We start from the raw sequence: 15,846 nt of genomic DNA on the forward strand, positions 1-15,846 counted from the left end.
TGAGAAATAAAAACTAAACAAAATGTCAGTGATTGCATGCTAGCAATTGAAGATGAAATAAAGCCAGAATGTTCAGGTATTATCATGAGAAAGGGAGAAAGTACTAGTCTTTTTGATTGCTATATTGTAGAAAATAATTGGCTTATTATCATAATTACATTTGTGTTCATGATATCAAGGTCGAACAAAATAATAGTAACAGTAGAGGGATGTCATTTTACTGATTCTGGCAGATATTAATTGAGGTAATAAGAATGTGGTGGTGCTGAAAAGAGACAGGTGAATACCAAACCCAGAGGACCTTTACTGTATTGCATATTCTTTACCATCTGTGTTCAGAATTCCATATTCAGCCACGGACTGGGAAAGGATGAAAAGTTACATTTCCTTGTTTTCCGTTTCACTTCTTTAAAACTGCTGTTTTCAAGGTAATATTATGATGGAATGTATATATTTTTAATTTGAACCTAAAAGTTTGGGTTTTTATAACAGAGAAACATGTTTTCTGTTAAGTGTTTATATTTTGAAGCACTGAACTCTTCATAATTATTCTGGTTCAAATAATATTTACTTGGTAATTAGTGAAAATCATTAATAGTTTCAGCAGTGAGTGTTGGCTGTTTCTCTCTCTTGTCTCTGAAAGCTTTTATGATAACAGGAACCATTTACTTTGCCCTTTTAGTGGTAAAAAAAAAGAAGTCGTTTAAAAGATTTATGCCAGTAGAACATGGAGAGTGTTAAATGAGCTTCACATTGGTTCTAAACTCAGTAGATGTTTAACTGAACAGTATTAATGGGTGTTCAAAGGCATTTTGATTAGTTCATGCAGCCAGCTCAGCTTCCTAATAGAGAAGGCATGGAGACAAATGTGTTAAAAGAACTGTATTGATTAAGCAGTGTTGCTCTTTTACACAGTCCCTGGCAATGTAACAGCATATGAAGTATAAAGTCAAAACTTTACCAGCTGAATCAACACAAGAATGTTTTCTTTGGATTTTATGCAAAACTGTTGTTGTGATAGATACTGCTTCCTAAGTTCTCCAGTATCTCATTTTGCTTTAATTAAATTTGGTGCATGTTAAGTAAACATTCTTGGATGTAAGTTTGAATTGACAGTAAAGTTAGAAAATCAGAGAGTGTGTCTGAAATTACAAAATCAATGATTGTTTTCTGAGTCCAACTGGCTGATCTGATTTAGCTAAAGCTTTGCAAAAATATAATCTTGATGGACATATGGAGCTGGAAAACATCATCTGATAATTTGTTAAGTGTACATGTGTATTTAATAAAATCTCAGAATGGGAAGAGTTTTTGCTTAATGAGATAAAGTTCTGGCTCATTCCATGATACATCTGACCTCAGCTGATCTCTCACAAAAAAGGGAGCACCACAAGAGAGGTCCAGGGGGCACCCAGCTCCCTTGGTTGTCCCACACAGCCCCCAGCAGCCATGTAGGGATGGGCACTGGGCATTTTGGGCTGTTGAAACTAAGGACATAACAATGTGACTAAATGCTCTAGTCTTAGCCCTTAAAAGATGAAGCAGTGTTTGCTGAAGGTCACCTTTTTTCTGAAAATTAATTGCATGTGTTACAGTGATTGTAAAACATGCAGTTTTCCTATGTTATGAAAGTTTTCATTTTTTTTCTTTGTGCTACAGAGCACAGTGTCTTCAACACAGAATGATCAGTGGAAGATTTATGAAACTGTTTGAATATGGCTATGCTAAATATTTGGTCTTTGATACTGAGAGGTTTTTGTAATATGTTTTAATCCTGTGGGTGGTTTGTAAATGAAAGGAAAAGAAATGTTTTTTCACATCACCCAAGAAAAGTGGGAAAATAACTGAAATAGCTGGATGTGTGTGTGTCAGTGCTTGGTTAAAATTATGGTACTTAAACAGATTTACATTTTGAACTGTCAAAATGAAAGCATTTGGGTTCCAGCTGGTAATTAACCCCTACCACCTTTTCCCTGGCCTCAGCTCCTCTGGCAGGGTATGTATTCTGGAGGGAGGACCTAATCTGTCTTTTATCCTCTCTAATTGCTCCTGTAATTGGATGTGTATGTCTATACCCACTGCAGTGGTTGTGGCTCCATCTTTCATCTCAGGAACATGGCATTACTGAATCACATCTGCCACATCTGGCACAAGGATCTCAAGTTTAGAGTGAAAATGGAATTTCACTTAAACTTAGTAGGATGTATGGGAAAGGAGAAGAAAGGACATCTAGGGGTTTTATTGTTGTATTGGTTTATTTTGGTTTTGCCTTCAGTTTTGTTTTTCTTTATTTTTGTATTTTTCCCAGTTTCTCTTATTTATTCCCTGGGAGCCTGTGGCACTTGGTGTTGCATTTGCACAGATCTGAGTGACATGACTTTTGGCCATAGGCTGCATCAGTTCTCACTGCAAATATCTGATTGCCTCCTGACCAGCAGCTAACCCTGCTCTCCAGCTGCTCAGTGAAGAAGGGTATCTCGTATCCACCCATTAATCAGTGTAATCTCTTACTGGCCTTCTCAGTCCTGTGCCTTCACCACCTTCACCCTGCTTTTATTCCTGCTTTCCCCCTGCCTGTCAGGTACTCTGAGACCTGGAAGTCCTCCCAGCTTCCTATGAGTCACATTACTTTTCAGTAGCTAGAAGGAAGAAATATATAGTAATCCGCAGATGAGATGCATTTAATGGATGGTCAGGCTGTCAAATGTTTGAAAGTGATGTAGGAGGAATGTTTCTTGCCAGTTTGAATAAGTATCTAAAAGCTAGGATTTGCAGTAAGTGTACAGGTTCTCAGCTTGTCTGGGCAGCAGCTGTCTGCCTGCAAGAGCTCTGGAAAGAGAAATTAAACCGTGGCATGGTTGTGCTTGTAAAAAAATGTCAATATTTGCCTGCTGTGTTGCTGACAATTTTTAGTTCTTGTAAAATGTTCCCTAATTAACCACTGGCATGAGACTCTCCATGGGAATTAGATGTTTAATTTTTCAGAAAGAAAGGAAGAAATATTTCTCATCCAGCTGAGAGGAATCGGCAGCTGTGCCCAAAGTCTTGATATTGCTAAATCGGTTCTTTAACTGAAATGGAGAGTCAGATTAAGGCTTGTAAAAGTTGCATGATAATTTATTTTCTTTCTTATTGGTGTGACATGTCTGATACACAGCTCTGCTGATTCTTTGTGCTCTACTTTTATGTGGGTGTGCATAAATATGCTGCTTGAACTGAGTCACATTTCCTTTGGCCTTACAATTCTTCATGAGCAATGCAATTAAACACCTCATGAAAAACGGTATACTAGTTGGATTTGTTTTAGGACAGTGTTTATAGCTCTTAAACCAGTTTATCTTAGGCCTATCCTGTGTTAACAGAAAAAGCTCACAGAGAAAATGACATTATTAAAGGTATACAGCTGCTGTAATGTGTGTGCTAATCATATGCTACTTTTACACCCTTTAAGAACTTTTTCCCTAGATACACACCTGCTTTGTGTGAGAGGAAAACTTCTAGGATATTAGGTATACTCAAATTGTGTTAATATCTGAATCTTGGCATCAGAACTGGTACAGACCCTTAGTCCATGCTGCAATATGCTTCTGGTGCTTCTAATATAGTGTTTTTTCTGCTTGTTAATAATAGGTGCCTCAGCTTTGCTCTGAAGTGAAAAATAGAGATGGTTGAAAAAGATGTCAGGTGGAGTAATTTTCACTAAGAGGGAAGTCTGGGGACAGCAGAAAGCCTGATATAGGGTCATTCCTGCCAGATACAAGAAGGTATTGTAGTGAGATTCTCATGGATAACACTTTTATGGAAATAGGATATTTTATAGCAGCTACAAAATTAGGACTTCAAAAATGAAGGACAGGGACAAAATCAAAACTGCTACTTTGCTTCCTTCATCTGTATACACAGGATGTCAGTCTTCTAATGCATGGTAGAAGCATGATCCCCTATTTTCTGGGGAAAAGGGCTTCCATGTGCCTGGAACTAGTAAAGCAGAAACCAGCACTCTGGAATTGGCTTTTCAGGATCAATGGCTCTTAATGAATAAATTGATACTTCTCATTGCTCTGTTTACTGTTTATAATATGCATAATGTTTAGAGAACATGTGGATGTAATAAATAACATAGTTGTTAATAGTTATTATATATATTGATTATTACAATATTATGCAATAATTACTACTGCAATATTTAATGAATGTACTGTAAACTGTGTAGGCTAGCTGAAAAATAAATGGTCTTGAAACTTGGAAGTTGTTTCTAAGAATGTGTGATGACTTGCAGATTTTTTAATTAATTAAGTGAAGCCTTCATCTTTGTTTACTCAAAAATGTGTCCAGATTAGTAAAGATGTGCAACACATTAGAATAAATTTCTAAATTATTTTCTATGTAAAAAGGTTTAGAACAAGAGGGATTTCTCTTGCATTACATTTGCACACTTTTTACGTTTTGAATAACATTTTCAGATACAAAGTGACTCCTGAGAAATACCATAAAATGAGAAAAGCTTAAGGGCAAGTTGTGCCTCTAGTGAGTGATGATACTTCTATCTGGCAGTTCGGTTGGCTTGAATAATACAGGGTTTATGTGATTTATTATCTTACAGTGCTGAAGTAGTCTACTAATACAAATGTTTCCATTAAAAAAGAAAGTGAACTTGCTAAATGGAAGAGATAATGTTTTATTAATTTTTCTTCTTGGTTTTATATTCTTGTGCCCTGCAGCTCTAGCGCAGCTGCTGTAAGTGGAAATGCAAATACCAACTTGCTTAATGGGGTAATTAAAGGCAGTGGAGGAAAGTTATGTAATGATACTCACTAAGTGTAAAATATATTCAAGCCATACCATATGATATTTTAAACTGTGGAATTGTCTCCTGAGGTTGGAAAGGCATTGCATATAATTTCTGAAATAGTTCTTTTTCCTGAAATTGGGTGTAAAAAAAGTAAAAGTCCCTTCCTTATTTCAGCAGAATCTAAATTCTTTTTGTTCATTTTACTTGAGTAGGGTAATTTGACATTTTTTCCTGTTACTAGCCCAGCTTCCTGATATAGTTAAAAAACAATGTATTGAAATGCTGGCTAGCAGCTGTGTTATTAGGAAGACCACTATGGATAAACAGTTTTCAGGAAAAATGCTTTGTCTTCAGATTATGTTCATCATTGCTCTGCACAGCTTTGTATAACTGAATGTAACTGAGGACAGACTCCAAGGACACAGAGCATTGTGTAGTTTAGCAGGGGAAATAAAAGCTGTTTAACATGTTCAGAAATCTGTGATTAGATAATTGAAGACTTTTGTTCTCAAAACTACCAGGTTTTGAAACAGGGCTTTGTCTTTTTAAAACTACTGTGCAATATTTTGAGACAGCTTCCAGTACAATGGACTTTACAAATCTTTCCAAAGATGTAGTATTTGGGTTACTCACTAGAATTGTTTCCTTTAGTAGAAAAGGGTAAAAGTCAAGTGTAATTCACAGTGTAACCGTAGTGATAAAGATATAAATATATAGAATTCAGTCTACATTTGAAAAGAGATTTTCTACATTTTAAAGAACAATTCATAAACTGGCTCTGCTATTAAAATGAGTTTATATGGAACTACAACATGTTTTGAACGAATTGAAAAAAAGTTTGGACAAAATGTATAGTATGGCCTTAAATTGAGCCAAGGGAGGTTTAGATTGGATATTAGGAAAAACATTTTTCATGGAAAGGGTTGTCAAGCATTGAAACAGGCTGACCATGGAAGTGGATGGATCCCTGAAGGTGTTCAAAAGATGTGCAGTTGTGGCACTTAGGGACATGGTTTAGTGGTGGGCCTGGCAGTGCTGGGTTAACAGTTGGACTCCATGGTCATAAAGATTTCTTCTGCCTAAATGATTCCCTGATTCTATTATGAAGTGTTAGATTATGGTACTGGAAGCCTTGGAACAGGTGCTCCCACAGCCCAGGAAACTTGGTCTTTTTGCTTTAGGTAGGATCCAGTTTGTTTCAGTCCTGAACTAACAATACCAGTATCACCCAGTTTTTCCCCTCCTTCTTGTCTGCAAACCACATTCCTGCCAAAGTTTGTATTTTCTAATTCCTTACCCAATATTATAGTCTGCAAATTTATTTCTACTGCCTACTATCCTGTGTGTTTGTGGAGGTAGTGTGGGAACATAGGGAAGCTGCTCCAGGTTTGCTGTGCAGTGACAAAAGTGCCAGAAAGGTCCATGCTCGGCTGCTGCAGCGATGCTTCTCGTGCTGGCAGGATTGCACCTGTGCTATGAGTCTCATACAGAAGGTGGAGTGCAATTGGTGTAATGAAATCTTTGGAGCTCTGCAATTACTGCCTCTGCTAGGAATTCCTTGACTTGTGATTCTTAAACCTTAATTAGAATTCGAATTGTTCTTTTTTTGTTTTGAGTAGATCAAGAGGTATATCTCTGGTGCCAGACATTCTCTGCTTGCTAAACTTCAAACTCTTCTATCTTGAAAAATATTACTATAGTAATTTTTAGGGAATTCATTGCCAGATGTTTATTTGTTAAATTGTGGGTGTTGTGGCTTTTTGTTTGTTTGAACTAACTTCTTATTCCCCACATCATAAATAGAACCCAGGCAAAACAAACCCAAAATCATGACCACAAGAATCACCCTAAGGGATATGTTTTATTATAGAATAGCTAGATTAACTTATTAATAACCAACTAAAATATGGTTTGTCAAAGGAAATTGTTAATATGGAGTACAGGGATTACTCTCATTAACTATATATTTAGGGCTAGCATTTTAATTGCAAAGCTTTTTGTATAAATTACAGAGACATTCCAAAAGAAATAATTTTATTTTTAAGGAATCTCTAACAATTTTATTTTTTTACTGTCGGAAAAGTAGGATTAGGGTTTTCTCTTGCTCTTGGAGGATGTGGTTGGTGGCAGGGTGTAATCAGTTGTTAGATTTTAGTGCTGATGCATTTCTCACTCTTCTGTTTCATGTGCTTTTCTCACCTATCATGGGAAATTTAAAAAAATTTTAATGTTGCTTTTGTCTGTTCTCTTTCATGAATGCAAAAAAAAAAAAAAAAAAAATCTTTGGAAGTATTTTCTACTTACCTAAGCTTATTTATTGATCTGATTCCTCCATTCCATTGGAGTTAGTAGTTAAGATGTTACATTGATATTGAAAACTGTGGTTCACATCTCCACTTGATAATTTTGCTAGGTTTGCTTGTTTGCTTATTTTTTTCAGCGTTTCTCATCTGGAGTTTGGCTGAGGGCTTCTTCTCGAGTTGAAATAAAGTTGTTTTGAAAATCTGTTATAAAAATATTATTTATGATGTCTGAAGTCTCATCTCTTACAAGACTGCAAGGTACAGTCTTTTAGAGTCTGTTAGAGAAGAGTCTAACAGTAGTGATTTACAAAGACACGTGTGCTGTTGTTAATCCAGAGTGATGGACTGCATATACATCTTGTCTGGTACTATTTCAGCTGGACACTCTTAAAACTATGTCACACTGTGATTATATTAAAATTATGAGAGTTTGCATGAATGTCAAAAATCTCATTGGTAGAGATACTTTTGTTTAATGTATAGATATTTAATATGTATTTAATTGTGACCATTTTTCGTCATGCATAGTGTTAGATATTGCAATTGAAATGTTCCAGCAGTGGAGTTTTGTTTTTCTTGTCCTTTTTTATTGTTAATTTTTTACCTTTAGGCCTTTGCAGAGCTGAGTTCCTCTTTGACAGTGTGGAGGTAGGGGTTACTGTGTATCTGGAGCTGGCAGTTTCCCTGGCTGCAGCAAGGAACATGGTTCCATTGTGGTCAGTGGACGCTGCTGTTGCCACCACTGTCTATTGAGTACTGGGGACTCTTAGCAACACCTGCTTCTATGCTGGCTGGCTCTTTGTAGCACACTTTTCCTAAGACCCTTATGAATCCTACTGGACAAAAAATTACACAAGATTATTGTGAGTTTGAGTCTATCACATTGAGGGTTTGAGTTTTTAAATTTTTTTTGGTTTTGTACTTCATCTCTGAAATCTGCACGCTTCTCCACAGGATTGACTGCTAACAATTTAAACTCTATCAGCCTTCAAATTAACTCAGAATAGTTAAAGGGTGCCTTTCCCCGCCCTCCCTCGCCAGAGCTGAAATATCTCCAATGTTTTCAATGTGTTTCCTCACCATCACAGCTGAACAAAAGAGCCAAGAGTTGTACAGGATAAGAGTTGAATGCTTATAATAGTAATAAATTTTTAAAATAAATTTTTAAAAAGTGCTTGATAGGACGTATTTTTCCCTTGAAATATATTGCCTGACACTTCTTTGTACCTTGTCTTTAATTCCATATTTTCATAGAATCATAGAATTGCTTGGGTTGGAAGGGACCTTAAAGATCATCTAGTTCCAACCCCCTGCCACGGGCAGGGACACCTTTCACTAGACCAAGTTTCTCAGAGCCCCATCCAACCTGGCCTTGAACACTTCCAGGGATGGGGCATCCACAGCTTCTCTGGACAATCTGTTCCAGTGTTTTATCACCCTCAGAGTAAAGAATCCTTTTCCTAATATCTAATCTAAACCTACTCTCAGTTTTAAACAACTCTCCCTTATCCTGTCACTTTTTACTCATGTAAATAGTCTCTCTCCAATTTCCCTGTAGGCTCTCTTCAGGTACTAGAAGTCTGCAATTAGGTCACCCCAAAGCTTTCTCTTTTCCAGGCTGAACAAACCCAATTCTATCAGCCATTCCACATAGCAGAGGTGCTCCATCCCTCTAATCAACTTGGTAGCCTCCCCTGGACTTGCTCCAACAGGTCCATGTCCCTCCTGTGCTGGAACCCCAGAGCTGGATGCAGCACTGCAGGTGGGGCCTCACCAGAGCAGAGCAGAGCAGAGGAGCAGAATCCCCTCCCTCGCCCTGCTGGCCACACTGCTGTGGATGCAGCCCAGGGCATGTTTGGCTCTCTGGGCTGTCAGTGCCCATGGCTGGGTCATGTCCAGCCTCTCATCCACCAGCACAACCAAGTCCTTGGCAGGGCTGGTCTCAGCCTGCTCATTTTCCAACCTGTATTGATACTGGGGGTTGCCTCCACCCAGATGCAGCACCTTACATTTGTTCTAGTCAAAGCTCAATTTTATGTATTTTATACCATATTTTGGATATACCCTCTAAGGTATTTTAAGGTTATCCGATAAAGATGAGTGTAGTAATCAGCCAGGCTTTGATAAGACATGTGAAGAAGTGCCTGGTGGAATTCTAAATAGTATCTATCTATCTATCTATTCTAAATTTAGTATCTATCTAGAAGTGAGAAATAAAAAATCTATAAAGGAATATGCATCAACTGGATTGAAAAATCTGTTATTGGTCACACTGCAAAAAAAACCACCTGGGATCATCGTTGAATTGTGTTGTTTCTGTTGAACAGCCCTATTTTAGGAAACAATGATATTTTATATTTTACACAATAGCCTAACTTTAATTTTCAGAATCAGTGGCCATTAAAGTTGCAGTTGATAACTTGTTTTCTAGAGTGGCAGAATAATCTGAACTGTCCGGTAATACGGATTTATGCAGCTAAAGCATGGTTTGGTCTAACAAAGTCAAAATGATGCCTCTAGAAACAAGAGGTGCAGGTCTAATTTTCAGAGAGCTCCTGAATTCTTGACTGGGGAAAACAGTAACTCTAGAGAGGGCTTAGTGAGTCAGAGAAGAAAAAGTAACTCCTCAAGAGCAACCAGTGTGAGAAATATTAGCTCAGTCTCCGGCTGTAAAATAGTGCAGGAAAGACTAAAAGTCAGCATTTAGTAGAAAGACTAAAAGACTTGTTTTAATCTGTGAAATCAATACTGTAAGTGTTCTCAGTGATTGATGTTGATAGTTTAAAAGCATGCAGAAGAGCAGGAGAAGATGTTGAAAAATATCACATAAATATTGCTTGAGGAAACTGCAAAAACCCCAGTTTATTTCATTGATAACAATCTTAAGTATTACTTGGTATAAGATGCATAAATTCCTTCAGATGGGGAATAAATATTGGGTGCTAAGTATATTCTGTTAAAATAAATGCGTTTTTGAAAACTGGAATGGATCACATGTAGTGATATGGAAATGATTGGGGGAGTTTAAGGTTCAGTAATAACCCAGCAAAATCTGGTCCAGTAAATCCTAGGAACAGGTGAAACTCTGGGGCAACATATTTTGCAGGTAGTCAGAGATGTGGTGTGAGGAGTAAAAGTACCCTGTTATAGTCCATCTGTGTCGTAGTGGACACAGATAAGCTAGGTTGGGATTCGATAGTTCCAAGTCTGTGTTGAGATTCTGTAATTTCATAATTTTAATTTCATAAATCTCTTCTTTTGGTGAAGAGTTTGATTTTTTGATTATTTAAATAATAATTTAAATTTCAGTTCTTTCAAATTGTTTCCTTTTAAAATAGTCAATGGGGTTTGTTTTAGGAGGGGAGTGTTGTATAAAAGTTATAGGCCGGTTTTTGGCGGTAAGGAAAGGTCCATGACTGGCAAAAGTCTTGTGTTATGCACTTTGGTTTTGATCAAAGGGGGGAACTTTAGGTATGATTATAATAACTTCAGTTGATATAATGAAAATCATTGCCTTGCTGGGTGCTAATATACACATATGTAGCCCAACCCTAAGCTCTCAAACCTACATTCCAGCCTGGCTTCAGAGCATTTTTGTTTGGCTGTAGCGGTGTTTTTCTGCATTTTATTATTGTCGGCAGGTTGCAGAGGCTGTTCTCCTCTCTGCCTAGCCAGGTCTCTACAGTTGTGTGTCATACTGGAAGCATAAGAAAGGTTCGAGATGACCTGGAAACTATTACAGGTTTATTGTCCAAACTTTGTAAGTGTTTCTCAGTCCAAAAGAGTGAATGGCTGGAAGGGAAGCTGATGAAAAGCCTGAGAATAGGGAATAGAGCGCCTTATGAATGGAAGTGCTGAAGAACTGTAATTACCATATAAATAGGATTTTTTTTATTGTTACAGAAGGAAGGAACATACTCCAAATCTGGGAGCCAGGTAACATGGGCCTAATCTAATTTAGGTGTCTGTAGCTGAGTTAGTAACATAGCACCTCTTCTGCATTCAGAGTGTATTTTGATATTTTAGGGTAGGATTCTTCTGACTGGTTTCTATATATAGAAATATACTTCCAGGCAAGATAAATTGTATCTTATTGACTAGGTCTTTATTGACTGTAATGAAATATAGCTGAAATGTAGATAACCACAATGGGCACTGATGAATCCTATTCAAGATATGTATTCAGAACTCCACAGGCAGTGCAATATTGCACATTTCCATCAAAAATGCATGTACTTTCTGAAATAGTTACAAGAAGATTATACCCATTCTTTCCAGCATAGCAGTATGAAAGTTCATGCACTTGATTAATAGAAAAAAAAGAAATCAAATGCATTGTATGGTTGACTGATTTATGCTTAACAACGCACTTTGTCTTCGAACTCTCAGACTGCAGGTCAGACTGGATTGTGTAACTTTTGTTTCAGAACATTCTGTGCAGTAGTGATTGAATAGATATGTGATAAAAGAGTACTTTCAAACAAAAGCTGAGCAGATATCTCTAGCCATTGTCTATTCTGGATACAATTAATGTAGGCTTGAGAAGTGACCCCAGTCCTAATAAATTGCACTAAGCTTTTAACTGGTATTTTGGAGTGAGGGGAGATAAGTTCTGACGAGTGGTTCTGACCCATCTTCCTCAACTTTCTCCCCTTCAGAAGCAGAATATTTTACCAAAGCTTCCTTTCTGTATTTGTTCATGTACCTCTCCACACAGATGTTGAGGCTTATTTATATTCTTCAAAGAAATAATTTTACAGGAAGTTCAAGTATTTTTAAGTGACTGCCAGCATACCCAGATTAAACTAGACATTGTTCTTTTCACTTCTGTTAAAGTTGTTTGATAAAATAATTAACTTCTAAAAGCCTTTTGTTGTTTTTCACTTTTAATATAACTTGGGTATTGAAATTTAATGAGTTTATACTTTTTAATGAGAATATTGAGATCTTTTGTATGAGTTGAAATGTTAATGCAATGAATAGGCAATATATTAACATAATAGAGCTTTGGTGACTTAGCGAAAATAAGCAATGGATGTTGGTAGCTGCCAGGAGCACTGGTTTGGCATCAGCTGGCAAGTAGGCTTGTATATCACCTCAAGCTTTTTGTCAACACATTTCAAATTTAAGAGAAATTGTTAAAATGCGTGGAGGGAAGACCTACAATGGCCTTTTCGGTTAGTCATGAAACAAGGAAAAGAATATTTTCTTCTTTATAATGATATTGAAGTATTGACGGATCTGTGTCTTTTCCAATTTTGTGGAGAATGTAACTGTCAACAAAGTTCAAAATGCAGGACATAAGCAGTTGAAGGAATATTTATTCATTAAAAGTACAAGACATCAACGGACAGGCTGTGGTAGCTTTAAAATGTCCATGGTAGGAGGTGAAACAGAGTTATTTAGAATTCAAGAATAATAATTTCTGTTGATTTCTACTCTCTTGTTCAACAGAATAAAAGGATGTGAGCCCCAAGTGATCAGGCATGTATTGACCACTTGGATTTCTTCTGTGGTTTTGAACTATTCATTATAATACCTTGAGCTACTTTGATGTGTGAGATGTAATAATTGATTTGACAATTTAGATATGTTTAGTGTTATGTCAGAGTAAAGGAAACCTCTTAAGTGCTGTGTTGTGGTGTGTATCCTCCTCATCCATGGAAATTCTGTTTTGAAAGATAAAGAACATTGATAGCACTTCTTGTTAATGAATCAGCTCATGTTTGTACTCAGAACAGTAATGGGGGGTGGGGGGAAGTATCCTTCTTGGTAATAAAAAGTGCTCAAATGGTGTAGTTTGATGTGATTTCTTAGTTATTCTGTTCCTGCTTATATACAGTTTCTGTTGGAATTTGCAAGGCCAAGCACTTATTCCAGATTGTACAGGAGTGATGAGTCCTGAAACTCTGCCATACGTGCTGGTAACATGGATTTGCACAGAATGGGATTTGGGACTATATTCACATGCTGAAATGTTGTGCTATTATCTCCCTCGATATCTCTTGACTGTTTCAGCTCCCTTTACAAATGAAGAGATGTCCAGCCATTAAAAGGAAGGTGTCATGTTGTGTTCTTTGGCACAAATTTCCATCCTGTCTGTGTAAGGAAGTTTGAAAGAGGTGTAGAGTTTGGCACACAACCAGAGCTGCCAAGGGCTTTGTGCTTCCTGGGACACGACTGCACCTGGCAGCCCCGAGGCATGTGGCTGAGATGGCCGATGTTCAGCCTGCAGGTGTGTTCTTTCCCTGCTGGGGATATTCTGGTTTGCTGTGGAGATCTGCTCCTGGTGCAGTGCTGACCTCAGGTGTTAACCAAGGCATGCTGTCTGGTGGTGTCATATGCCCCATCACCCTCAGATGCTGATGCCCTAAAAGGCATCTCAAGTGCCTTCCTCCCCAGCATCTCCCTCAGTGGCCAGGCAGCCACAGTTCCCACCATGCCACCGCCCTTCCTCACAAATCATCATCAGAAAATTGGGCTTTCGAGCACTGAATTTAGAAACACATGTTCTAAGTTGTTAAATATACATAAGTAAGTTTTTTTGGTAAATAACTGGAATTGGTAATTAATTGAGTAAAGTAGAATGAAGGCCTAATAGAGGTGGAGCATAAGTTTTTGCAAGGATTAAACTCAAAACTTCTAACTGAAAGATGCAAGGAGGTGTAAACAAACAAAGGAAGATACCTTTCTTGAAATTTTATTGTAAAATCCAAATTAGCATCTTCATGTAAGATCCATAGCATGCTCGAATTTATTCTTGCAAGGTTTTTTTTTCTTTTGGTTTTGTTTTGCTGGTTTTAGAAATTAGGCAGGTACACACTGAAGGACAAGCAAGAGGTAATTTTCAGCTTTTATCGACCTTCATACAGTGGCTGAGAATGGTACTTCCAAGCACACTTTCTAGAAGGATCCCATTTCAGTTAATAGTTATTTTTATTGGTTGTTCAGTGATTACTCTTGGCTTCCATATTTTCAGCTAGCCTCTCTGAGGAGCTTGCCTATAGGAAACATGCATTTATATATAATTTTCAGGGAAATAATCAGGAAAATTAAATAATAAATAAGTCTTCTTGTAATACAAGGTGAATTTTAAAATAGCTTTAGAGGTATTTGTTATACATATTCAGTCTGCAATTAATCTCAGACCTCTCTTGTACACTTAAATACTTTTTGTTGTAAGGTCTACTATATGAATAGAAACATATGTATTTAATTTAAACATTGAGTTCTCTTATTTTTTCTTCCTTTGGTAATATTTTGTGGCTTCTCTTTGTAGTTCGTGATAGCTTCATTCTTCTTCTGTTTTCCTGCCTGAAACAAGATCACGCACACAGTATGATAACTGAATCTCAAGGAGAAGCATGTCCCTGGGTGCTAGTAATGAAATGAAATCTTTTTAATTTTCAGTATATAGTTTGTTTGGACTATAAATTAATTAACACACTGTGTAATTCTGTAGGACTTCTGTTTTTTGGATAGTAAATCCATCTCTGTATTTTTTTATTTGTCTTCTCTGTTATAGTTATTCCTTGACGTGGTGTTCATATATTTATCTTTTTTTCAGTGACAGAATACTAGAAGTCAGGACTACAAATAGACATTCCATCACTAGAAAGAAATATCTGTATGGAGTTTGATTTCTTTTTAGTGTTTTGGGGTTTTTTTTTTCAGTAGCTCTTATAATAAATTTTCAGTTACTCTTATAATAAATTTTCAGTTAATATGTTCCTCTTCTGCTTTTTATCTGTAATTTGAAGTGTCAGTCTGTCTTTCAGGATTAGGACACGTGTTCCATTAACTTTCATGCCTCCCTAGCAGTCTTGATAATGAAATGATAGATGTTGAAATAACAATGAGAGATAAGTACGAGAACTCTCCAGGAACACATTGTACTAACATAATGCCGTACTTGAACAGTCTGATATTTTTCTTACACAGTAAACTGGAAAAAAAAAAAAAAAGTCTTGGTAGAATGATGGAGTTACATGAATCCATTTTATATGTGCTCTCACATATTAATGAAACTGTTTATAAGTTTTATAGGTAAGACATTACTTAAGTCATAATATTACAACTTAGGAGTTAATAAGAGTTTCGAACACTCAATAGAGCCATAATTTTGTAGTAATTTATAGCTTAGAACTCTCACATTTTGCATAACAAACAAAAATTACCTAAAAAACCCTAGATACCTTGATTGGGAGATTTAACAACAGTGAATTTGGATTTATTCCAAATTCTATTACTATTCTGAAAACAGGAGAAGCTACTCTTATATGAATTTCTTAAACAGTAACCTATAGTTTCAAATGACAGAAACATTACTAATATCATTTCTCTCTGTGTGGTCAGCATTCTTGAGATGCTTTGTTAGAATAATTAGAAACAGTGGATTTACAAACAATGTGTCTTTATACAGCTATCCTCAGTAAACTGCATAGTACTGCAAAATCATGGATTCTGAGCAGCAACACTCAGCAACAACTGACTGGTGCAAGACATTTGTCTTTTCTGTGAAGTCCCATTTCTGAGCAACTACCAGTGCTGCTTAGCGTCTTTGTTGACGATCAGCAAGTTTGCTGATGACACTGATCTGTGTGGATCTATCAACAAGACTGAAGGGAAGGGATGCCATCCAGAAGAACCTTGGCAGGTTTGAGAGGTGAGTCCATGTGAATGTCTTGGGTTTGAGAGGTGGGCCCATGTGAACGTCTTGAATTTCAACATGGTTGGGACAATTTCAAGCAC

General features: G+C 36.9%; 1 protein-coding gene across 8 annotated transcripts in view; it reads left to right on the plus strand.

Moving 5' to 3' along the window:
* The window catches only part of THSD7A (thrombospondin type 1 domain containing 7A), a 285,664-nt gene that overhangs the window by 45,938 nt on the left and 223,880 nt on the right, over nt 1-15,846 (plus strand). For 6 of the 8 annotated variants that reach the window (XM_032111028.1, XM_032111075.1, XM_032111082.1 and 3 more), the window contains exon 4: nt 15,518-15,760. The exons of the other annotated variants lie outside the window; for them this stretch is intronic. The gene's annotated coding sequence lies outside the window, so the exon portion shown is untranslated. The remainder of the gene's footprint in view (nt 1-15,517; nt 15,761-15,846) is intronic. 8 annotated transcript variants of the gene reach the window in all.

This window comes from Corvus moneduloides, chromosome 1, assembly GCF_009650955.1.
Source record: "Corvus moneduloides isolate bCorMon1 chromosome 1, bCorMon1.pri, whole genome shotgun sequence".
In the NCBI taxonomy this organism is placed as follows: domain Eukaryota; kingdom Metazoa; phylum Chordata; class Aves; order Passeriformes; family Corvidae; genus Corvus; species Corvus moneduloides.